This window comes from Dasypus novemcinctus, chromosome 8 (genome assembly GCF_030445035.2).
Source record: "Dasypus novemcinctus isolate mDasNov1 chromosome 8, mDasNov1.1.hap2, whole genome shotgun sequence".
Classification (NCBI taxonomy): Eukaryota; Metazoa; Chordata; class Mammalia; order Cingulata; family Dasypodidae; genus Dasypus; species Dasypus novemcinctus.
Genome location: NC_080680.1, coordinates 31,991,859 through 32,001,063, shown reverse-complemented (window position 1 = coordinate 32,001,063; position 9,205 = coordinate 31,991,859). Strand labels below are relative to the sequence as shown.

At 39.1% G+C, this 9,205-nt stretch overlaps 1 pseudogene; it reads left to right on the top strand.

Moving 5' to 3' along the window:
- The first annotated feature begins 264 nt into the window (after positions 1–264).
- On the top strand, positions 265–7,084 carry LOC101419937 (replication factor C subunit 5 pseudogene; annotated as a pseudogene).
- The last annotated feature ends 2,121 nt before the right edge of the window (positions 7,085–9,205 follow it).

Genomic DNA, 9,205 nt, shown 5'->3' with positions numbered 1-9,205 from the left:
TCAAATTTTGGATCTTGGCGTTATTCCAATTTATGCCACTCCTTAGCCAGAACCCCATATCATTCCAGCTCTCCCTCTGGGTTGTTTCCTCTTAGACAAGGGTTGGCTCTCCAGTCCCCATATTCCCTCTATTTTCCCTATCAGCTCTTCTTCCCATCCTCCCTTCCTTCCCTACAATCATTTCAATCACGTTTTTGTCAGCACACACAGTCCCTTTGCTTTTCAGTCTTTCTGTTACAACTATCTAGCAAAACCTATGCCTAGATGGATCAAATCATCCCCAACTCCAGGAATTTACCTAGGCATGTGAACACTGCTGGAGAGAAATTACGCCACAGTGAGACAGTCAGTAGATTGGTGCAACTGATTGGTTCCACCCTATTATCAAGTAATTCTTAAATTTCCCTGACTTTTAACCTGTAGCCTCCCCAGCCTTTAGGCTATAGGCATATGCTTTTGTTTTCACAGGCAAAAAATTAAGGCTTCTTAGGAGGCCTCCGCACCTCCTGAGGCAAACTCACAGACATACCTGAGTCCATACTTAGAACTTCATTTTCTCAGGTCATAAGGGATGAAAAGGTACCACCGTTAGAAAACTACCTGGTATATGAACAGTTTTCCACCACAACTACCACCCTCAGGAACTTAGTCAATTACAATTCCCTCATCTTTATCTTCAGCTTCTTCCTTTTTTTTAAGATTTTTTTTTTTTGCATTTGTATCTCTCCCCTCCTCGCTCCGCACCCCCGCCAGGTGTCTGCTCTCTGTCTCCATTTGCTGTGTCTTCTTCTGTTTTGCTTGCACTCTTGTCAGGCAGCACCGGGAATCTGTGTCTCTTTTTGTTGCGTCATCTTGCTGTGTCAGCTCTCCATGTGTGTTGCACCACTCCTGGGCAGGCTGCACTTTTTTTGCATGGGGCGGCTCTCCTTGTAGGGCACACTCCTTGCACGTGGGGCACCCCTACACAGGGGCACCCCTGCGTGGCATGCCACTCCTTGCACGCATCAGCACTGTGTGTGGGCCAGCTCACCACACAGGCCAGGAGGCTCTGGGTACCGAGCCCTGGGCCTCCTATATGGTAGGCAGACACTCTATCAGTTGAGCCACATCCGCTTCCCCAGCTTCTTCCTTTGTACAGTCTACCTCTTGTCATTATTTAAACATGCCCAATCCTCTCGCAGTTTTAAGTCAAAACAAAAAACATTGCCTTGCGGTCACACACACACTCAAAACACCTCCTTCTAGTCCTCCCTTTCTCTACCATCTCCCCTCCCCAGCCTCACTCTCCATTTTATTTAATCTCTCAGAAGTATTTGATCCTTCTTAATGTCATGTTCATGGCATTGTATTCATCTAGTTTTCACTTAAATTCTCTCAATCTCCACTGTGAGCTGTTCCTTAAATGACAGTGTTGAGTGTTGTCTGAGGCCCACTTCTCTTCTAACTCTGTGCATTCTCTTTGGGCAATCTTATTTACTCAACTGAACATTACAGTCTGTGGGCTAGTGGTCCCTAGTGCAAAACTATCGCAAGCTCCGATCTCCCCTTTCATATTCATTCAGCCATCTCCTGGACATTGCTAATTGGTTGTAACCAAAAGAAACTTCAAGCTTATTAAGAGCATTATGTATTCATCATTTTCCCCAAACCGGTTCTTGCTTCTGTTTTCCCTACTTCAATGTATGGCCGTGCAATTTGTTGCAATAGAAAGTTGAACATCACACTTTTGTCTTTCAGTTTCTGAAGGCAAGAATCATGCCTATTCATCACTATATCAAGAACCTAGGGCAGTCCTTGGTATATACTGGAATGAACTGGTAACTCCTTTCTCTCTCTTATTCTTCACACTCAATAAATCACCAAGTTCTGTCAATTTTTCTTTCTAAAACTCCCCTCAATCCTTCTTATTATCAAGCCATGATAATCTCCTTAATGACCTCTTAATTGATGCCTTTGCCTCCAATCTTGTCCTATAGCAGAAACTGCTAGAAATTCCCAATACCTTTTCTCCCTTCTCCCTTTTGGTAGAACTGAGCACGATGCCTCCCAGCTAAAGACTACACTTCCCAACCTCCCTGGCAGCTTGATGTGGCCATGCTACAATGTCACCTGGCCAACTCTGGTCAATGGAATGAGAACGGAAGTGATGTGTGCCCCTTCTGCACCACATCCTGGGGAGAAAGATGCTTGTTCTCTTCTTTTCCTTCTCAGTGGTCTGCTATGTAGATGAGATGGTGATGAGTCTGGTTCAACCAAGCAAGTGAAGAGGCACCCTAGGGGACAGAGAAGCCACAAGATAAAAGGAATCCTGTACTCCTGGACTCCTCACCCCCTCAAACATTTATGTGAGAAAGAAATAAATCTTTCTTGTTAAGCCACTGTTATTAGGCGTTTGCTAAAACAACCAAATGAACACACTAATGATTAATCCCCTTTCTTTCCCAGCCAGAACCCATTTTCTGCAATCCAACTCAAATGATAGTTTTACATTGCAAAGCTGATCATGCCATTCCACTTTGTCTTGCTTTTTGTAGTCTTCAGAGGGTTCAGCGCATGGTCTTCTTTATATCAAGCTCTCAATAATGTTGGTTGATGGTTGACTGATAAATTACAATGAAGTGCATTTTCTAGTGGTATCTAAATTACTAAAAAAATAGCTTCTAATTGTATGTGACATTATCCATAATCAGTGGATGAGATAGTGTCTTGAGACTTCAGATTCTGAAATCACCCGACCTGGGCATCACCCCTGCCAATTCCATTATTCAATGATTAATCAAAGGGTCAGCAAGGAAGAAATATCCATGTGTGCCAGTGGCCACTCTAAGAAAGGGAAGGAAGATATGAGAGAGAAAAAAGGAGAGAACAGGAGAAGAGGGGAGAAAAAGAGAATGCAACACAGAACTCTAATGAAAGGTAGTAGAAAGTCATTAAATATTTATTCACAGTAACTTGGTGATGTAGGTTGTATTTGTGGCCACTGCAGACTAAGCCATAATAATTTTGGGCATTGCATTTCTATTAGGAGGAGCACAGCAAATTTAGATTCATGTCCAATTAACATTTGTCAAGGCCCTACTGTGTGGCAAGAATTGTGCATGGGAAAACCTCCTGAAATTGTTCAGTGTTTGAAGTTCTACTTGCCCTCCAGAGAAGGTTTCTAGACTACGTGAGGTTTGGCAGAATCTTCCAGAATAAGACCATATTCTAAATTTCCTACATGAATCCCCCTTGAGATCTAATCAGTTCAACAACTACAGTTAGGTTAAAATGGAAACAGTGTCAGAAATTCCATCAAATTCAGAGCTGCCTCCTCCCCCAAATGTTTTAAAAGGCTTTGATAATCTTTCTCCTAGTATAAAGTATCTTAAATTTGGTAAGCATGAGTTGTCAGTAAGACTGTATCAGAGAATACCATCAATATGGCAGGTTTTATTTTTTTTCCCACAAAGCAATCCATTATACTTGTCATTTTAAAATGAAAGTCACATTTTTACTTGACATAAAAATAAATTGCATCAGACAGATAAAGGCACCTGGGCAAGGGATGACTTCCTCTGGGTTCCCGCAATTTCTTATTATTTTGCATTTATTTTCTCTTCCTTCTTTTTTTATAATCAAACTTTGCAACTCAAAATAAATGAAATAGATGTCAAAAGATAACAAGAATCATTTGAATCCAAAGTGTCCTTGTTCACTGTGAAGCTTTTATGTGACACGAGTTTTTGTTGTCTTTCCTGTCAATTGTAGTTCATATGGCAGAGAACAAGGCAACAAGCTTTAAGGCAAAGCAAATAATTCAAATGCATCCAATTCCTGAATAAAATGGAGGGTGCTTTTTAAAAATTGACCTCATCTTTTTCATATATACAACATAAAATTTCCCCCTTAAAGCACATTTAAATATATAATTCAGTGCTGTTAATTATGTTCACAATGTGCTACCATCACCACCATTCATCCTCAGTTTTAAGCCCATTCGAGTTTTGAAAATACCTGTTGACCTGAACAGAGGAAACACCTGAAGGCTTGAGGCATAGTTGATTTTTGAAGAAAAAAACATCTTCTTCAGGAATTTTTTAAGGTACATGTCAGTTTTCCAAACTAGCCAGACAGCTCATGTTTACTTTCACCATAAGTCTTTTGAATTCCTTTTTGGGGGGGCGGATCTCAGGTAAGTTCTGACCAGTACACACCTGCTTCTCTGGTGAGCAAAAGCACAAAACTCTGAAAGACAATGAGATCTCCAAATCTGGAAGATAAAATGTTAATAATAACAGCTGCTAACATTTCTTAAGTGCTTTCTGTGTAGCAAGCACTGTACTAAACCCTTTATCTAGATTATCACATTTTTAACCATATCAACACTTTGAAATGGGTGCTTTTACTCCTGTTTTAGAGATGAGGAAATGGAGACTTGGTGATATTAAGTTACTTGTCAATATTTCACAGCTCATAAGTGATGAAGTAAGGATTTGAATGCAATATGCTATTTAAATTCCTAATCTAAGAAAAATTCCCTTAGCATTTGGTATTTTACTGCTGGTCTTATTTTTACCATGTATTTATCTCATGTATACCAACTATACAGTAATAATAACAATAAAAGCAATAATAAAAGTATTTTGTTGACTACTACCATATATTCTTTATAGTCATTGTAATAGACAGAGTAATAACCTCCCACCCAACAAATAATGTCCACATCCCTAATTCCCAGAGCCTGTGAATAAGTTATTTTATGTGGCAAATCAGAATTTGCAGGTATGATTAAATTCAGAACCTTGAAATAGGAAGATTATCCTGGATCAGCCAGATGGTCACAATCTAGCCTTTAGATGTGAAGAATCCTTTCAGGCTGTGATCAGAGGAAGATGTAACTTCAGAAAAATGATCAGAGAGATATGACATTGCTGGCTTTGAAAACGGAGGACAGGACCACAAGCCAAGGAATATGGGTGGCCTCTAGAATCAGGAACAAACTAGGAAATGGATTCTCTCTTAAAGCCCAAAAAAGGAACATAATCCTGCCAACACTGATTTTAGCCCAGTGAGACCCATGTCAGACTTCTAACCTACAGAATGGTAAGATAATAAATTTGTATTGTTTTAAGTCATTAAATTTGTGGCAGTTGTTTCAGCAGCAATAGAAAACTAATACAGCCACAATTTCTGCTATAAAATATTCTACTCAGATTCTATCATCTATTATAATGAATCCTACATTGTTGTCTATTTAGGTTCATTTTCCAATTGTTTCTCCTTATTAGTTAAAATATTTTGAACATTTAGCCTTAAGTGTATCAATACATAAATAAAATGGACAGCATATAGTAAGCACTCTCTAAAATTTAGTTGCTATTATTTCCTTGAGATGGAATCCCAAAAGTGAGACAATTGAGCCAAAAGATACAAATATTTTGTTTTACATTTCTTGATGCATATTACTGATTTGCTTTTCAAAGAGATTAAACCAATCGATGCTGCCTTTCATTTTCAAAATAGCAAAAATTCTAAGGAATAATAACTGTAGGTAAGAGTGGATGTTTTGAGATGTCCTGTTGAATTGTGGAAAAATGGGACTCATGGGGGGATTGATTTTCATAATAATTGAATTTGGAGGATAAGAGTTATTTACAGTTTTTCCCAAGGGGGAGAACTTTGATTAAGTGATGTTATTTACATTGCCTTTTGGTAACAAGGGAGAGCATTTCATTGTGTGTTTTTTGTATGTGTTTTGTTTTATATATGTGGGAACTTAAAATTTAAACTCCGGAGAAGTATTATTATTGGTAGTATATTATTTGAGCCATGCAATGGTGTTATGTTCATGTAATATGACTAGTGAGCTAGACTGGACAATTTAGCAGGGCGTAGTTCAGGTGGGGAAAAATACAATAAATAGCTAGCCCTAACATTATAGCTTAATCTTATAGTTCCATTAATTTATGTCCTATTTTGATGGAAATTTCTGGAGTCCATCTCTGATATGGTCTTCTCATTGTACCCTAGAGGATAGGCAGAAGCAGTGATAAATTTTGGGAAGGAAACCATAGGAAAGTGGGGACAAGATATCCCTGAAGGCAGAGTTATCTCTCCCTTCAAGGTGGTCAGCCACATATTGGTTGATCAGACTAATAGCTAAAACTTATTAACTCCAATAAGTTTAGCTATTGGTGATTAATTGTGATTCAAGGGAATATTATATAGCCATTAAAATTATTGTGCATATTCCTTTTTTGCAAGAGTTTCATAATATGTTGGTAGAAAAAGTAGGTACTAGGATAGATTATCCAACTTTCGTTTGGAAAAATTTGGAAGGATATATACCAAAAGTTTACAATAGCAACATTTTTGTGGTATGAGTTCAGGAGAGGATTTTTTTACTAAATTTTTTAAACAATGAAAGTGAACTCATTTATGCTATTTAAAAAATACAATTTCTCAAAGTATAACAAACACTAATGTAAAGGTTCCAGAGTTAGGTTTCCATTAGTAACTATGCAAACACATTGGCAATACAACAATTACCTTAGAACCGTTTAGAAATGGTCATCCCCATTGTGACCCAAAGTGGGAATCTGGTTTAGCTTGAAAAATGCCAGCCACATTTTTTATCAGGACATCCTGAACACCCTTCAAAAATTTGTCAGTGAAGGTTGACTGCTGCATCTGCTTCTCGATGGTTCTCCAAAACATCCACCGTCCTAGCCTGTGCTAAACAACTATATAATAATAAAGAGTTCAACTCCATGGTCTTGGAGGAATAGATATTGTTCAAAGACCATTTCTGAGCTTTGCTAGAACAGGACAATCTTTAAGAAAGGCTTTAAATTGATGTTCTTGATGAAGCTAATGCCATGACTCAAGGTACTCGGAATGCCTGGAGCAGAGTGATTGTGATGTTTATGGAGAACTCAGTATTTTGCTTTATTTGTATAATAACTATCTGTCAAAGGTCATACCTGCATTGTAGTCCTGTTGTATGAGGTTCCAAGTTAGCTGTTTCACTCTTGAACTCATTTCCTCGATGAGACGTGTCACAGAAGAAGAGAAAAATGACATAAGCGACGATGGATTCTAGACCTACCATAAAGCTAAAACTACAGGCCTAAATAAAAAAACTCCTAGGAAAAAGAACTTAAGAGAATATCTTCATGGACTTGGGTTAAACAAAGACTTCTAAGAGAGGATACAAACAAGCACTAATCACAAATGATAAATTAGACTTCATGAAAGTTTAAAACTTCTGCTCATTAAAAGAGAGGAATGAGATTCCAAGGTGAAGAATTTTCTTGTTTATTTGCTTGTCTGTTTTTTGTTTAATATTATTATTACTGAAATAATGAAAATGCTCTAATGATTGAAATGATGAGTGCACAACTATGCGATTATACTAAATACCATTGATGGTAGCTTTTGGATGAATTGTATGCTTTATTAATATGTACCAATAAAACTTGTTTTTTTAAAGAAAAAAAGAGGTGATGGATTGGAGGCACTTTAATTCTTTCCAGTGGAGATATTTGAAGAGCTCTGTGACAGTTTGAAGCCGAGTGGACTCCAGAAGATCAAGCCCTTAGAGCTATGCCATTCCTGTGCATGTAAACCTATTGTAGGTAGGAGCTTTGGATTAAATGACCTCAGTTAAGGGCCTGTATGACCTAGGGTGAGTCTCATTCCTCTTACTGGAGTTCTTTATAAATGGAAGAATAAAAAGCCCCAGACAGAGGGAGAAAGCCACAGAGACAAAGTAAAACCTCCAGAAGTTGACAATTCGGAAAGAGGAAAAAGCCACAGATGGAGCAGTCCAAGGCTGAAGGCAACAGGGCCCGGAGAAGAGAAGAGAGAGGAGCAGTCTGGAATTGTGCTCCACCTCGTGCAAGAGCCCAGGGTCGCCGGCAGCCAGCCTTCCGAGAGAGCTTTGCCTGATGCCTTCATTCGGACATTTTTCCCAGCCTCCTAACTCTAAACTTTCAACCTAATAAATTCCCATTGTAAAAGCCAACCCATTTCTGGTATATTGCTCCCAGCAACTTTTAGCAAGCGAAAACAGGCTCCAAATGCCTTGCAGAGTATAATTATTGGGAAGGGAACAGAAGAGAGTGCAGATATGCAGGAGACACCCCCTCAAGTCTGACATTGTCAACATTTTGGACTGGATATTGAGTCAAGACCTAGCCACAGCCTATTAAAATATTATAACGGTGAAAACTCTGAAGAGGTTACAATTATAGGATAACCTGAGAATCACTTGTTTGTACAGGGAGTTGACTTTCCATCTCCAGTTCAAATACATTTATTAACTAAAATGGCAGGTATTGAATACAGCCTTTCTGTTGGCACCAACAAGAAGATTCACTCGACTCATTGCTGCTTTTCAAGTCACAAAAAAACTAGGTTGTTGCAGAGGCTTGGACTTCTAGCTACAATTCACAGGACCTAGCAGTAATTAGAGAACAAAGGACACCAGTATGTGATTGTATTGAGAAATGGAGTTCAAGGCTAGAGTTGGCAGAATTTTCAAAACTACTACCTTTGTGATGTAGCAGGGATATAGAAAGCAATATCTGATTATACTAGAATCTTATTTACTGCCTATATGTATTTTATGGAAAAAAGAACTTCCATCAGTCTTAAGGCTTTTTTAAAAAAAAGATTTATTTATTTATTTATTTCTCTCCCCTTCCCCCCTGCCCCAGTTGTCTGTTCTCTGTGTCTATTTGCTGTGTGTTCTTCTTTGTCACACTTCTGTTGTTGTCAGCAGCATGGGAATCTGTATTTCTTTTTGTTGCATCATCTTGTTGTGTCAGCTCTCTGTGTGTGCGGGGCCATTCCTGGGCAGGCTGAACTGTCTTTCGCTCTGGGCAGCTTTCCTTATGGGGCATACTCCTTGCGCGTGGGGCTCCCCTATGCTGAGGACACCCCTGCGTGGCAGGGCACTCTTTGTGCGCATCAGCACTGCGCATGGGCCAGCTGCACACAGGTCAGGAGGCCCTGGGTTTGAATCGCGGACCCCCCATGTGGTAGACAGACGCCCTAACCACTGGGTCAAGACCACTTCCCCAGTCTTAAGGCTTTCACTCTTCAGTTGCTTCGATGAAAGGAAATTGGTCCAACCCATTCTAGTTTGGAATATAAAGCTTTCAAGTCTAAAATGGTCAAGTGTCTCCAGACCCAAGATAAGCAAGAACATATTCAAAAT